The sequence below is a fragment of the Oryctolagus cuniculus genome, chromosome 1, assembly GCF_964237555.1.
Source record: "Oryctolagus cuniculus chromosome 1, mOryCun1.1, whole genome shotgun sequence".
Classification (NCBI taxonomy): Eukaryota; Metazoa; Chordata; class Mammalia; order Lagomorpha; family Leporidae; genus Oryctolagus; species Oryctolagus cuniculus.
In genome coordinates this window covers 124,220,027-124,235,161 of record NC_091432.1, presented here as the reverse complement: position 1 = coordinate 124,235,161, position 15,135 = coordinate 124,220,027, and the positions used below count along the sequence as shown (strand labels likewise).

The following is a 15,135-nucleotide window of genomic DNA, read 5'->3' as shown; positions in this document are numbered from 1 at the left end:
ATGTTGAACAGGCTACACCAATCTTAAAGGACAGGAAGGCATCGGGCACCACCTGCCTGCCTTCATATTAGCATCATCGTCAAACTTCAATCGTGTCCAAAATCTTGCCCTTGGGAGACCACCAAGTTTAAACTCACTTCATTCCCCAATTCACTGGGCACATCCTACAGTGGTCCTTTTTGGGAGACGAAGCCAGTTTCTACCCAAAGGAAAGCAGTCTGCAGAAATCAACCTGGTTGGTTGTATGGCAACTTGCTAAGTTTAAAATGTTGCACAGGGACAACTGGTGGGCAGCTTTTCCCTGCTACATAGATCTGTAGCTCACAGCACCAACCTCTGGTGCCTCCTGCTTTGCCATGCTCTTGAGCAGTTCTACACAAACCTACACCTTCTTACCTTGGCCACCTCCTTCCCACTGCTTTCCCATGTTACTAGACTTGAGTATTTCCAGGGCTGGTATTTAGCGAAGTGGTTAAGATGCTGTTTGGGACACCCACATCTCGTATCAGAGTGCCTGGGTTCAAGTCCCAACTCCACTCCTGGTTCCAGCTTCCTGCTAATGCATAACCCTAGGAACAGCAGGTGACGGCTCCCTGCCTCCATCGTGGGAGACCTGGATCAAGTTCCCAGTTCCTGGCTTTAGCCTGGCCCTGCCTCTGGTGGGCATTTGGGGAATGAACCAGCAAATGGGAGAGTCCTCCCCAACTTCTCCCAAATAGAGAACATTAATAAGTTTGTTTTTAAAGAACAGAATGCTTCGTCTTTTGAACTTTTCCTCGTCAAAGGGTACTTTTCACATTTGCCGTTTTCTCTAACAATTCCCATACACAGCTTTCCCCCACTCATCACATCCCTCCTCCCATATGACCTCAGACATCACACACAGCCCAGTAGACTCATTGAAAATGCATGCAAATTGTAGAACCTCCATGGGTTTTCAATAAATGTTGTTAACTCACTCTCTGAGTCTTACAGCAAGACGGCATACTTCGGCAAAACACAGACATCACACAAAGAGAATTTCATGATGCAAATACAGGAGTCCCCACCATGTGCTGTGGGCACATTCTAAGAGCCCCCAGTGGATGCCTGGAATTGTGGATAGTACCAAACCCTGTATATGCTGTTTTTCCTACACATCCATACCTATGACAGTTTAATTTATAAATTAGCACACTAAGAGATTAATGCCAATAACTAATAATAAAATAGAACAATCACAACAATACATTGCAATAAAAGTTATGTGATTATTCTCTGTCTCTCTCTCTCTCTCTGTTCTCCCTCTCTCCCCTCCTCTTCCTCTCCCTCTCTCCCAAAATATCTTGTTGTACTGTACTCAACCTTCTTCTTGTGATGATGTGCCAAGGTACAATTCCTGGGATGAGATGAGGTAAGCTGAGGTGAGTGACATAGACATTGTAATGTAGCATTAGGCTACCCTGTAAGGGTCCACTGGACATAAGCACTGGGACACTGGGACACCATGGATGTCAATCTGGCAACTGAGGTACCTGCTAAGTGACTAACGGGTGGGTAGTGTATACATCGTGAATACACTAGACAAGGGGATGATTCATGTCCCAGGCAGGACACAACAGGACAGCGCAGGATTTCTTCATGGTACCAGAACAGCATGTTAGTCAAAAGTTACAAATTTCTGGAAGTTTCTATTAAATATTTCCAGACGGCGGTTGACTATGGGCAACTGGAACTGCAAAAAGTGAAATAGCTGGGCCCTGTGCCTTGGCTTAGCCTGTAAGGACGCCACCTGCAATGCCAGCATCCCATATGGGTGCCAGTTGTAGTCCCAGCTGCTCCACTTCCGATCCAGCTCTCCAATATGGCCTGGGAAAGGAGCAGAGGATGGCCCAACTGCTTGGGTCCCTGCTTTCGCGTGGGAGACCTAGAAGATCCTGGCTGCTGGCTTCAGATCAGCCTAGCTCCGGACCTTGCACCATTTGGTGAGTGAACCAGTGGTTGGAAGAACTTTCTATCTGTCTGTAACTCTACTCCTCAAGTAAATATAAAATATATATATGATTATATATATACACATATATATATGTATATATATATATAAAGAAAAAGTGAAATAGCAAACACAGGGAGAGTATGGTAGTGTCATTTTTTTGGCCACACTCTGACTCTCTCTGAAGAAATGACTGGGTACTAAAACCAACGCTATTCAAATAAAAAGGGGAGCAGCAGCGGGCCTGGGGGAGGCCAACACTCACCTTAAGGAAGAGCCAAGTGTGAGGCGTCTCCCCCCAGCTTCCTCCCCCACATCCCTTCCTGTGCTCTCCCCGAGCCACTTCCGGCCAAGCCTCACTCTCCCGCCTGTCCCACCCTGGTGTTCAGATGCTCACCACATGTCCCTTGGACTGTAGTGGGTGCCTCTTGATTGATTAGTCTTCCTCACAAAAATTTCAGCAGTTTCACTTTTTGTCCAGATGTGTTACAGGTTTCCAATTGTAGCTCCTACAGTTCCACCTCCAGGTCTCTGTTCCAGGCGCCTCCTCTGCCAGTGGAAGTTTTTTTCCCCATATCTGCCTGGCTAAGTTCTATTTAATTCTCCCAAACCCAGCTTCATTGGGTCTTTCCTGAAACTCCCTTCTGGAATAAATGTCTCTTTTCCTGAACTCTCATAGCGCTCAGTGCCTTTCTTACTACAGTCAGCATACTCTGCATCCCAGATTTCTGTTCACCTGTCTTCTTGCTCCCGTTAAAATGGAAATTCCTGAGGGCAGCAGCTGTCACCTTCTCCCTCTGAGTATCATTCATTGTTAGCTTTCCTGTAATATATCCTCAGTGAGTATTTGTGCAACGAGAGGACACAGCAATCCTGAGTCGTTGGAGGCTGGGAACATTACCCGGATTTAAGAAAGAAGGTGATCAGTCTAGGCACTGAACCTCTCACCTCATTTCACAGACGAAGCAACAGAGGCAAAAGCAGGCAGAATGCTGCCTTCAAGTGACACGCAGGACTCCCAGGGAGAACTCATCAGTCCTTACCATTCTGCTCCGTGCTGGCCTTAGGTTTTTGCTTTGTGGTTTGTTTTGCTTTTTTCAAATGTCATGCACATATGTCACGGGATTGCCTTCAGGAAGGCCAGGAATAAATACCCTACTTCTTCTCATTCTCTTCTTATTAACCCCTTCTTAATTCCGTGCCTTCATAGAAGGTGCAGATGAGCTCTATAATAACAGGAAGATGTCCAGCTCATTATATACAAGGCAGGCATGGTCTAAATAGGTCAAGAAAGCAAATGTTTCTCAAGATCAAGAATAATTCCCAGGGGGCGCCATCGTGGGACAGCGGGATAAGCTACTGCGTGCGTGTAGGAGCATTGGTTCGCGTCCTGGCTGCTTCAATTCCAATTCAGCTCCCTGCTAATGCACCTGGGAAGGCAGCAGAAGATGGTTCAATTACTTGGGTCCCTGTTACCCAGATGGAGTTCCAGGCTCCTGGCTTCAGCCTGGCCCAACCCTGGCTATTGTGGCCATTTGGGGGACTGAACCAACAGATGGAGGATAGCTCTACCTTTCAAATAAGTAAAATGCATCTTTTAACACATTAACTCCCAGATCAGAGTCTTTGGGCGTCGCAAGAAAGGAACTCTTGTCGAAAGAAAGAAACACTTGAACTGTAAGGCATGTGAGACATCTATCCATCCCAAGGCCTCATCAACAGGCAGGGCCAGGAAAACAGCCGCCTGCAAGGGTTCCTATCTCCTTTAGCCACAACACCAGGGCCTCCTTGGCACATGGTTTGGAGCCTACAAACAGAAAAGTCTCAAGGCAAGCTTTATCTTCCGGCTGCTGGTCGACTGCCAAGGACGTATTATAACCTCCTGGGCTGCACTGGAGAAGCAGACATCAGATGGGAAGAACAGATTGGCAGCATCTAGGGACAGAGAGGACCCAGCCTGGGTGGTGGCCCAGGCCCCCAGCAGAGCAATGACCACCACTAACCAGGCTAATTCTGATCCAGCAGGGAGAGTTGGAGGCCTGCCCCAGGGGAATCTCTAGCAAATGTTTTCACAACTGGACTTGTGAGAACAGCAGTTCCTGATAGCAGCTCAGGAAGAAGATAGGAGCTATTAACACCTCTGGGGCTGAGCCCTGCAGTTCTTTGGACAGCCTCCCTGCCTGTTAGACAGAGGTGTGCAGAAACTCAGAAAGAGGTGCAGGCTGGTGACAGGTCGTTTTCCCCCTGCCTTTTTAGGAGGTAAAAAGCTAAATGGCTTTGTGCCTCTGTTTTGCTGACTGTGAAGCAGGGGCTTCTCCAGTGTGAGGGCCGTTGTGTTTGTGTATAAACTATCCTTTTTACAAGTGTAGACCAAATGTTCTCAGGCCACATCAGCCTGGAAGGGGGACCCTAACCTGAGACTCAGTCCTCACTGGTAGGTACCTGACCCATGGCCTGCCTTGCAGGTTGCAGGAGCCCCTTTGCATCCACTGGGGGTTCTGGAAGCTCTGTGAGAACCCTCCCCAAATGCCCCCCCAGACACTGTGCTCTCCTCCTGGCTGCACTGACCTAGTGCTGCCCCTACCCTGGGCCCTGGTATGCTGCTAGACCTCATTTCAGCGCAGGAAATCTGCTCCTCCCAGTTTGTGAGGCATTCTGTTCCTAGGGTTTGGAGTAGGAACTCATATTAGACCTTGAGTGAGGGTTCTGATTGATTCCTGTAGATCATTAAGCTTTGCTGAAAGGTTGGCATAAGACCATTCAAACAGCAATTTTCCATGTTGCACTCCGTCTCAAGGATAATGTCCTAAGGAAGGCATTTTAAAAAACAATCACCATGCACTAATCTTATTAACCAGAAGTAATCATAATTCATCGATGTCCTCAAATACCAATCCTATATATACTTTCTTGATTTTCTCAAATGTCTTTTTTAATTTTAAGATTTATTTATTTATTGAAAGGCAGCATTACAGAGAGGGAAGGAGAGACAGAGAGACAGAGGAAGAGAGAGATCTTCCATCCTTTGGCTCACTCCCCAGATGGTTGCAATGGCCAGAGCTGGGCCAGCCCAAAGGATGCAGGAGCTTCTTCAGGGCCTCCCATGTGGGTGCAGGGGCCCAAACACCTGGGCCATGCTCCACTGCCCTCCCAGGCACACTAGCAGGGAACTGGATCAGAGGTGGAGCAGCCAGGACTTGAAACTGGCACCCATATGGGATGCCAGTGTCACAGGGAGTGGCTTAACCCACTGTGCATGACACTGGGCCCTCAAACATCTTTTTATTATTAATTTGTCTGAATCAGGTCCAAGCAAAGGTTTCACATCGCATTTACTTGCTATATCTTCTCAATTTCTTATTTTATAATAATTCACCCTCCCTTTTTCTCTACTAGCATTTTGATTGGAGGATAATGCATATTTGATGGAGAAACTGAATTATCTTTTCCTATAGAATGTCCTACCTTTTTGGATCTAGCTAATTTGTGTCTTTGTCATTTTTAAAAAGATTTATTTGTTTACTTACTTATTTGAAAGGCAGAGTTAGAGAGAGAGAGAGAGAGAGAGAGAATTTTCCATCCCCTTGTTCTCTCCCCAAATGGTTGCAAAGTCCAAAGCTGGGCCAGGTCGAAGCCAGGAGTCAGAGATTCCATCCGAGTCCCCCACATGGATGGCAGGGGCACAAGCACCTGGGCCATCTTCCTCTGACTTCCCAGGCACATTAGCAGGGAGCTGGATTGGAATCAGAACTGTCAGGACCCAACCCAGCGTCCATATGTGATCCTGGGAGTTACATGGAGCAGCCTAACTGGCTGTGTCACAATCCCGGCCCTGAATCCTTGCCATTTAAGCTGATCTTCTATCCTTCATACTTCTTGTAAACCAGAAGCAAGTTCTAAGGTGCAATTTCTAGGCAAGAAGATATTATAAGTGACACTTTCCATTGCATCAAGCTACGAGACACGTAGTATTAGGTAGTCCTGCATGTAGTGAGGCCAAGATTGAGCTATTATAATATTCCCCATTGATATTCCACCCAACAGTTTTAGCCTCACTAATGTATGCTACACAGACCAATTACTAGAGATTTAAAATGGAGAGTTTTTAAAAGTTCTATCATTCTGTCTACATTTATTAGTTGGAATTCTTCTACTACTTAATTATCCTAAAATATAGTCAGTATAGGAAAGGTAAAATGAATGCTTTCTCATTATTTTTTCCATTTTCATAACAATAAATTCTCACCCTAGCAATCTCCCATGATAAACCAGGAAGATTGTTTGGGGGTGTTTACAGTATCATCGTGCACTCATGAGTTTTATATATTTGGTAGGGCATAATCCATCATACTACTATCTTAATTACTCCATTTGACCAGTGGATACCCTTTCAAAGTGTTTCTTGTGTCATTGAGACATGACTCAAATTGTCTTGCCAATTCCTTGCTTCCTGGCAAAACAAGTCATTAAAATTGATTCATGAATTTCTTGCCCCAAACCTGGAATCAGCATTTCACCCAAGGAAATGGCATTTAGAGTCTGCTTTAGGATATCCTTTTTTTTTTTTTTTTTTTTTTTTTTTTTTAAGGCAGGGTTACAGAAAGGCGGCGGGGATTAGGGGGGAGACAGAGACAGAGAGACAGAGACAGAGAGTCTTCCATCTGCTGGTTCACTCCCCAAATTGCCACAATGACCAGGGCTGGGTTAGGCCAAAGCCAGGAGTCTATAACTCCATTAGGGTCCCCCAAGTGGATGCTGGGACCCAAACACTTGGGTCAAATCCATTGCTTCCCAGGTGCATTAGAAAGGAGCTGGATGGGAAGTGGAGCAGCCAGGACTTAAAACAGCACCAACGGAAAAGGAAGACCTTTCTCTCTGTCTCTCTCTCGCTGTCCACTCTGCCTGTCAAAGAAAGAAAGAAAGAAAGAAAGAAAGAAAGAAAGAAAGAAAGAAAGAAAGAAAGAAAGAAAGAAAAGAAAAAAAAGAAAAACAGCATTGTCTGGTATTGTAGGCAGAGCCTGAAGGAGCAGCCTGCAGCTGAGGTAGCCTGGGCAGCCCAAGCCCTTGGCCTGGACCTGACCTTGGAGCCATGAGCTGCCGTGGGCCTTCAGGAGGCAGCCCTGGAGGCTCAGGCCAGGCACAGACCAGCTGCTTCACAGAGCCAGGTGGCCAATGCAGAGGCAGAGGTGGCCTCTGGGGGTTTGGCCTCCAGCCCAGGTGGCACCAGCAGTGGGGAGGCCTGGGCCAGGGTGGACATGGGAGCCCCTCATTCTGGGGGTGGTCCCAGAAGCAGCAGCTACAGTGGAGGAGGCAATGGCAGAGCGGCAGGGATACTAGCTTCCTGCCACCCAGAATGGAACTGAGTGATGACAGAGGGAAAGGTAACCACAATGGTAGCACCCTAGGCCAAGGCCTGGAGCGCTCCCAAGAGGTGGCTCACACAGACATCAAAGTGATTAGCAATGGTTCTTTTGCGGGTTATAGACCAGGCAGGATGGCAGAGACCAAGGAAGTTTCTCCAGGACAAGAGGTTGAAGAACCTAGAGCTGCACATATGCATAAACGGGACCACTGCAATACTATGAGGCTGAGATACTGTTACTACTCAGTGGGAAGAAGAGGGATGAGCTTCACCTAAATTTGGGGCTGGAAGCAGTGCCCGAGACAGTGTCATGGGTGGCCTGTCCTTTCACCAAAGCCAAATGGCCCATCGCTGCCATCTATGTCAAGGCGTGCAAGTACATGCTCTTCCGGGGCTTGGCCTACATCCACTCCCAGGATGTGTTTCCCCAGAGCCTGCTGGTGGACCCAGATACCACTGCCCTCAAGGTGTGCAATTCTGGCCATGCAAAGCAGTTGGTCCCCAGGGAAGCCAATGGCTCCTACACCTGTTCTCGCTGCTATCAGGCCCCAAGGCTCATCTTCGGAGCCACTGACTACACCTCCATCCACTGACGTGCAGTCAGCTGCCTGCATGTTGACTGGGCTCCTGCTTGGCCAGCTCATCTTCCCTGGCAACAGTGGGATGGAACAGCTCACGGAGATCATCAGTGTGCTGGGAACTCCAACTTGGGAACAAACTCGAGAGAAGAACCCCAACTACACGGACTTCAAAAGTTCATCTCTGGACAAAGGTGTTCCATTCTCAAACACCACCCAAGGCCATCGCGCTGGGCTCCAGGCTCTCTAACGCTGGTACAAGCCAGTGCCCTATGTGTAGCTCTCTCCTCACTTGAGGTTCCTGGTGCACTTTACTACTCTCTCCCAATCCTCCCAGGCTTTACCAGAGGCTCAGATCAGCTCAGGCCTGCCCCCGTGAACTCTTCCCGAGAGCCCCTCCAGCCAGCTTTCCACTTCCATTTGGGACCCCCAAGTGGGGCCCTGAAGCAGGGGAGGGGAGAGCATAGTCCATCAAACTCCTGGCTTGGCTGTGCCCCTAAACTAGAGGATTCTCCATTTGTATCACTAAACCGGGCCCCTCCCCTCCCATAGCCTCAGCTCCCACCATCTCCTCCCTCCTCTTCCCGCCCTGGAGGGCCAAGGGAGCAGGGGGAGCTCCTGATGTCTTCATTTCCGCAGTCAGCTTTGCCTGATCATTGGCATGAAAAGCTGAAAAATAAAAGACCTAGGTTGTTCTTTTTGAAACTAAGAGTTCTACGTAACTGACACTTCCTGTGCAGACGGCTCTCTCAACTCACTGCCCTTCTCCTTTCTGATGGAGACATGCCCTGTCGTGGGTATAGTACTCACTATTCTTGTTCGGGTCTTCATTCTTTTATGTTGTATTTTATATACACAAATCCAATGAAATGCTATTGTTTTGCAGATGTTTAAATGCTACAGAATGTTACTGCATCACAGTATGCTATCACCACCAGTTTTTTGCTCTACAGTATTATATATCTTGTATTTATGTATATATGTATATGGTCGGTATTGGTAGACATATTGCTAGTTCATTTTGATTGCTGCATGTTATTACATAGAATGAATATGCCACAATTTTTTTCTATTAATCAATCTTCAGATTTCCTAATTTTGATATTAGAAATGATGCTGCAGTGGACATTCGTGACCACATCTTGCACATAACATGGCTTTTCCTAGAATAAAATTCTAGATGTGAAACTGTAGGCTCATACATAAGATATGAGCACCTTCAATCTGTTAAAAATTACCAAATTGTTCTCCAAAATGGTTGTTCCCACCACCAGCATATAAAATTTCCTGCATTCCTACGTCTTCTCTCAAACTTGGTATCATTAGACTTTTTAGTCTTTGTCCAATCGTGGGTGTAGGTGATTTCTCTTTGGCATTTTAATCTGTACTTTCCTTATTGTTAGTGAGGTTGAGATTTTTCTTACATTGTTGCTGGCTACTTCAGCTGATTTTAAATTTGGGAACAAACTCAGGAGTAATGCCACAAGAATTGGAGCCAGACTTCTAGATTCAGATTCAGCCCCGCTACTTACTAGTTGGGTGACTTCAAGCAAAGTATATAACCCTATCTGTATGCATCTGCAAAATGGAGATAATAAATCCCTTACATGAACATAGAAGGAATAAATTATTCAATAAGTATCCCAAGGTCTTATTGCAGACTGTACATGGCTATCTTCCTCTTCCTCTTCATCATCAGTTTGCAGGAATTCTTTCTGTACTTTGGATACTATTTTTTTGGCCAGATTTTGCGCTTTAAATATCTTTCCCCAAATGAGTGCAATTTGTCATTTTATGATATCTTTTTTTATTGAAGATAATGGTAATGTAGTAAAAAGTTATCCTTAATTTTTCCTCAACAGTTTGAGTTTTGGTGTATGGTCTAGGAAATCTTTCTCTATCCAAAGGTCGTAAAAAGATTCATTATTGTCTATTTTCTTCTACTATATCTAACATTTCACTTGCAGGATTTTGATCCACAGAAGATGTAAGATGGGGATCCAATTTTGTATCTTTTTCCATAAAGAAATTTTAAGTAACATTTATTAATGGTACAACTGTCCATTATATAGTCAGTTATCTGTTGGTACAATACTCCCAAGTCCGTCTTCTTGCTCATGTTCCTGGGAGGAAGCCAGTGATAGTTGGGTCCCTGCAACCCACATGGGAGACCTGGACTGTGTTTCAGGCTCTTGGCTTCAATTTGACCCAGCCCTGGCTGTAGAGGACATTTGGGAAGTGAACCAGCTGGTGAAGGATTCTCTCTCTTCCTCTGTCTCTGTCTCTCTCTGTCTCTTTCTCTCTCTGTCTTTCTGTCTCTTTCTCTGTCACTCTGTCTCTCTCCCTCCCTCCCTCCCTCCCTCCTTCCCTTTCTCCCTCTGCTTCTCAAATAAATGAAAAGGATTTTTTTATTTGCAGCTTTCTTTCTCTTTTTTTCAGGATATAAAGAGAAAAGAAGAAATACTGCTCCAATACACCAGTAGAAACCCTTATCCATCCCATGTTTGGAGACCACTGCTCTAGAGACTGCACTGAGCATGATTTGCTGCTAAAACAACCCCCTCAGATCCTCTGTGGGGGAAAGAAAGTGGGGTAGGTTTGCACAGCGGTCCTTTTCAGATATTTTCTAACCTGTGGAAGACAGCAAAGTATAATTTTCCAATGGATTTGTAATTCTATCTTTATCCCAAATTGAGTATCTTAATATACAGGAGTGTGTTTCTGGGCATTCTAGCCTATTCTATTGGTTTCATTTTCCAATTCATGCTCCATCTCACTGTGGCACAGTGGGTAAAGACTCCATCTGTAGAGATGGCATCCCATATGGATACCTGTTCAAGTACCGGCTGCTCCACTTCCAATCCAGCTCTCTGCTATGGCCTGGGAAAGCAGTGGAAGATAGCCCAAGTCCTTGGGCACCTGCACCTGTGTCGGAGACCCAGAAAAAGCTTCTGGCTCCTGGCTTCAGATCTGCCCAGTTCAGGTCATTGCTGCCATTTGGGGAGTGAATCATTGGATAGAAGATCTCTCTGTCTCTGTCTCTGTGTCTGTCTCCCTCTCTCTCTTTCTACCTCTGTCTCTCTGTAACTTTGCCTTTCAAATATATAAATAAATCTTTTAAAAATTTAAAAATAAATAAATCTTTAAATCTCATACAAGTCTCATTGTCTTCCTTTTAAAAGGGGAATGCAGTATTCTTGAGCACTTGCTCCCCCGTTGAGTGTCCTGGAGCATAAAAGACCAAGCAGATGGAGCCTGCCACATGAGAAATCTAAAAGGATGAGGGACTGGCTGGCAGCTGCTGGAGGACAGAGCAAGCAAGCACCGTGGAGACTCCACATCCTGAGAATTTATCTGAACAAAGGACAGAGATGAGCCTGTGGGCTACTTGTGGGCTATGAAAGAGTCTTTGCCATTGTGAGGTTTTCTTCTAAGAAGAATAGAAAGAATTTGATGTAGAATAGAAAGAATCTGATATAGCAGTTGGGCCATCATTTGAGATGCCCATATCTTGTATTGGAGTGCCTGGTTTGAGTTCCAGCTACTCTACTTCTGATCCAACTTTCTGACCCAACACCCTGAGAGACAGCAGGGGATGGCTCAAGTACTTGGGGTGCTGCCACATATGTGGAGACCCTGATTGAGATCCAGGTTCCTAGCTTTGCCCTGGTCCATCCCTGGGTGTTGTTGGCATTGGAGGAGAGAACCAGTGAATGGTAGATCTGTGTGTGTGTGTATGTGTGTGCATATGTCTCCCCCCACCCCATGTCATCGTTTCAAATAAAATGCAAATAAGTAAATAAAATAAAAAGAACTAGGGGTCAACATTGTGCGATAGCAAGTTAAATTGGCTGCCTATGATGCTGGCATCCCATATGGGCACCAGATCAAGTCAGAGCTGTTCCACTTCCAATCCAACTCCCTGCTAATGTGTCTGGAAAAGCATTGGAAGATGGCCCAAGTCCTTGGGCCCCTGCACCCATGTGGGAGACCCATAAGAAGCTCCTGGCTCTTGGCTTTGGCCTGGCCCAACCCCAGCCATTGCAGCCATTTGGGGAGATGGAGCAGATGGAAGATCACTCTCGCTCTCTCTCTTTCTCTCTCTCTCCCTCTCTCCCTCCCTCCCTTGTTCCCTCCCTCCCCTTTCTTTGTAACTCTGCCTTTAAAATACATAAAATAAATCTTTAAAGAAAAATGAGACGCGCGAGCCGCCGAGCCGGCGAGCCAGAGAGCCAGAGGAGGACGCTGCCAGGGGCTCCAGCTTCCCTCAGAGAATGGTTGTGCGGCCCGGGAACGCCCGCAGGTGTGCTCCCGAGGCTGGCCGCTGCCTCTAGCTAGCACCTGGGGCCAGTTGGCAGCGCTGGCTGAGCAGGCTCCGCGGGCGAATGGCATACGGAAGCCGAGGGGGCCCGCCCGCCCGCCCGAAAAAATAAAAAAATAAAAGAAAAATGAACTAGAGGCATATGGCCAAATACTGAGTTCCTACGGTCTATTAGTCTATTTTCTGTTGCTATAATAAAAAACCTAAGGCTAGATAAGGTATAAAGAAAAGAGGTTCACTTAGCTCACGTTCTTAAGAATTGAGAGCATGACACCAGCACCTGCTCAGCTCTCTGAGGGTACTTGGCTTTGTCACAACACAACACGGTAGATGCCATCGCGGCAGGAGCTCACACCAGAGGGGAGATCACATGGTGAGACAGGAAGCCAGGGAGAGGGAGGGGCCGGTAGAACCCTTTGTGCTTCCTATCTTCGGAGACCACTGCTCTACAGGTGGCCGAGCATGCTAAAACGATTCCCTCAGATCCTCTGTGGGGCAAGGAAGAGGAACCAGAGAAGGCCTTGGTGTGTGTGCACAGCTGCCACCTGCAGGTATTTTTTAACCTGTGGGAGGCAGCATGCTATTGCACATTTTCCACCTCGTCTGCTCGTACGGATCACCAAGCATCTTTGCTAACAAGATTCCCCAGACGTCAGCCGAGGCTGGTGGAATCAAACCTCCCGGGAGGAGCGCCTGAGAACCTGCATTTTTAATAAACATCCAGAGTCTTGTGCAGGGCAAGTTTGGGAAATGCACAAAAGGAGAGTAAACATGGGCTTTGGAGTTAGGCTGGGGATAAATAATGACTCAGTGTTTCACAGTGTGTGGCTTCAAGCATGTCCCTTAGCCTCGCTGGGCCTCCTTCCCTTGTTTAGAGAAGGCGGTAATCATTCTCCCTGCCAGGGTAGTCCATGACATCAGGTGAGAGGGTGCACATAAAACATCTGGTACAAAGCCTGGCACGCGGTAGGTGGTCATCTTTACTATGGGCAGGGTTCGGATAAATACATGAAGCTTAAATTACCAACCTACAAAGACATCCATGCCCAAAGATAAGAAGAAGGTACAGTGCTCCCCCACCCCTGGGTTGGTGTTGTAGCCTGGTGTTGTGTTGTAGCCGGTAAAGCCAATGCCTGTGACCCCAGCCTCCCAAGTGGGTTCCAGTTTGAGTCCCAGCTGCTCCACTTTCAATCCAGCTCCCTGCTAATGTTCCTGGGAAAGCAGCAGAAAATGGCTCATGTGCTTGGGTCCCTGCACCCATGTGGGAGACCTGGCCTAGCCCAGCCTTGGGTTATTGCAGCCACCTGGGGAGTGAATCAGCAGATGGAAGATTCTCTCTCTCTCTCTCTCTCTCTCTGTAACTCCAACTTTCAAATAAATAAATAAATCTTAAAAAATTTAAAATTAGGGGCCAGTACTGTGGCATAGGGGGTAGGACCGCTGCTTGCAGTGCCAGCATCCCTTATGGATGTTGGTTCAAGTCCTGGCTGCTCCACTTCTGATCCAGCTCTCTGCTGTGGCCTGGGAAAGCAGTGGAGGATGGCACAAGTCCTTTGGCCCTTCACCCATGCGGGAAGACCCGGAGGAGGCTCTTGGCTCCTGGCCTCAGATCGACGGATGGAAGACCTCTCTCTCTCTCTGTGTCTCTCCTTTCTCTCTTTCTCTATAACTCTACTTTCAGATAAATAAATGAATCTTTAAAAAAATTAAAAAAAAAAAACAGCTCCTGGATTTTCTTGGAGAACCACTACCACCTTCCATTTCTTGTTCCTGTGGTTCAGGTAAATGGATTCACCCTTGCCTTCATGGTCCAGGAGTGAGAGTGATCCAGGCCTGACCACCCAGAAGCTTCCATTCCCCCTACTCAGCATTACCAGTTCAAAATCAAGGCCAGGATCCAAACTGGCCCGTGAGATTCAACATCCGGACTGCCAGTAGGGACGGAGGCCTGGAGCTGAGTCACTGGCTGCCATCTTGCTACTGAGAGAGCAAGAAGAAGAACAGAGATTCCATGTCCAGCGATTTGTGCAGCCACAGAGGAAAGAAGAACAGAGATATGGGCAGCATGGGACCAGGTCATGGGGATATTTTCCAGCCCTGGAATCTAGACACATAGCAGCAATTCTATCCAGAGACATTTCAGTTATATGAGCCAATAAAAATTTTTGCCTAAGACAGTTTGAGTTAAATTCTCTGGGACTCACATTCAAAAGAGTCTTGACAATGATTTTTAAGGCATTTCTTCTATTTTAGTCTCTAGCTTACTGTGGAGTCACATAAGCCCTCTGGTCTGATACATTTCCTAACTTTATTAGGAAGAAGAAATCCCACAGTGTAACGTTTAGACTTGATGGATAATGGAAATTGCTGAAATCACTCTCTGGGGATGAGAAAACTCAACTCCTTCCCACCTAAATGGATTCTTTTTTCTCGGAGTGGGAATGAACTGATATTTGGGTAGGTCTCTGTTTTTGTTCCCCGCACTCTGAGAAAGGCTTCCCATTCAAAGACAACACCACAATTAAAAGCTGTTGGATATGAGAAAGACAACCTTGGCTAGTCTGCGGTACTGTGCAGCTGAGATGATTATTCTCAATTAATGGATAAACATTACACAATTGTGTCTTTCAAGTCCAGAGTGCTAACATATAATACACAATCAGAGGGCATTGTGCATTGCAATAGAACTATTAGCCCAGGCCAATTTACTACTCCTGGGAATAAAATAGTCTATTGTCTCTGAAAGCTGTAATTTGAGTCTTTCAAATTTCCAGCTATAGACCAGGTATGGACTTTCAATTTGGGGAGAATCCAATGGAAGTGGAAATGGGAATTCCTTTTGGAATTCATGGTTAAGACAAAACCAATGGCCAGGAGAATGAAGAGTTTGGTGGAGGGGTGA

General features: G+C 46.4%; 1 long non-coding RNA gene and 1 pseudogene across 5 annotated transcripts in view; one reads left to right on the top strand and one right to left on the bottom strand.

Moving 5' to 3' along the window:
- LOC103348879 (uncharacterized) overlaps positions 1-15,135 on the bottom strand; it is a 72,279-nt gene that overhangs the window by 14,118 nt on the left and 43,026 nt on the right. The gene's annotated exons all lie outside the window — the stretch shown is intronic.
- LOC127491485 (glycogen synthase kinase-3 alpha pseudogene) lies at positions 7,062-8,208 on the top strand (annotated as a pseudogene).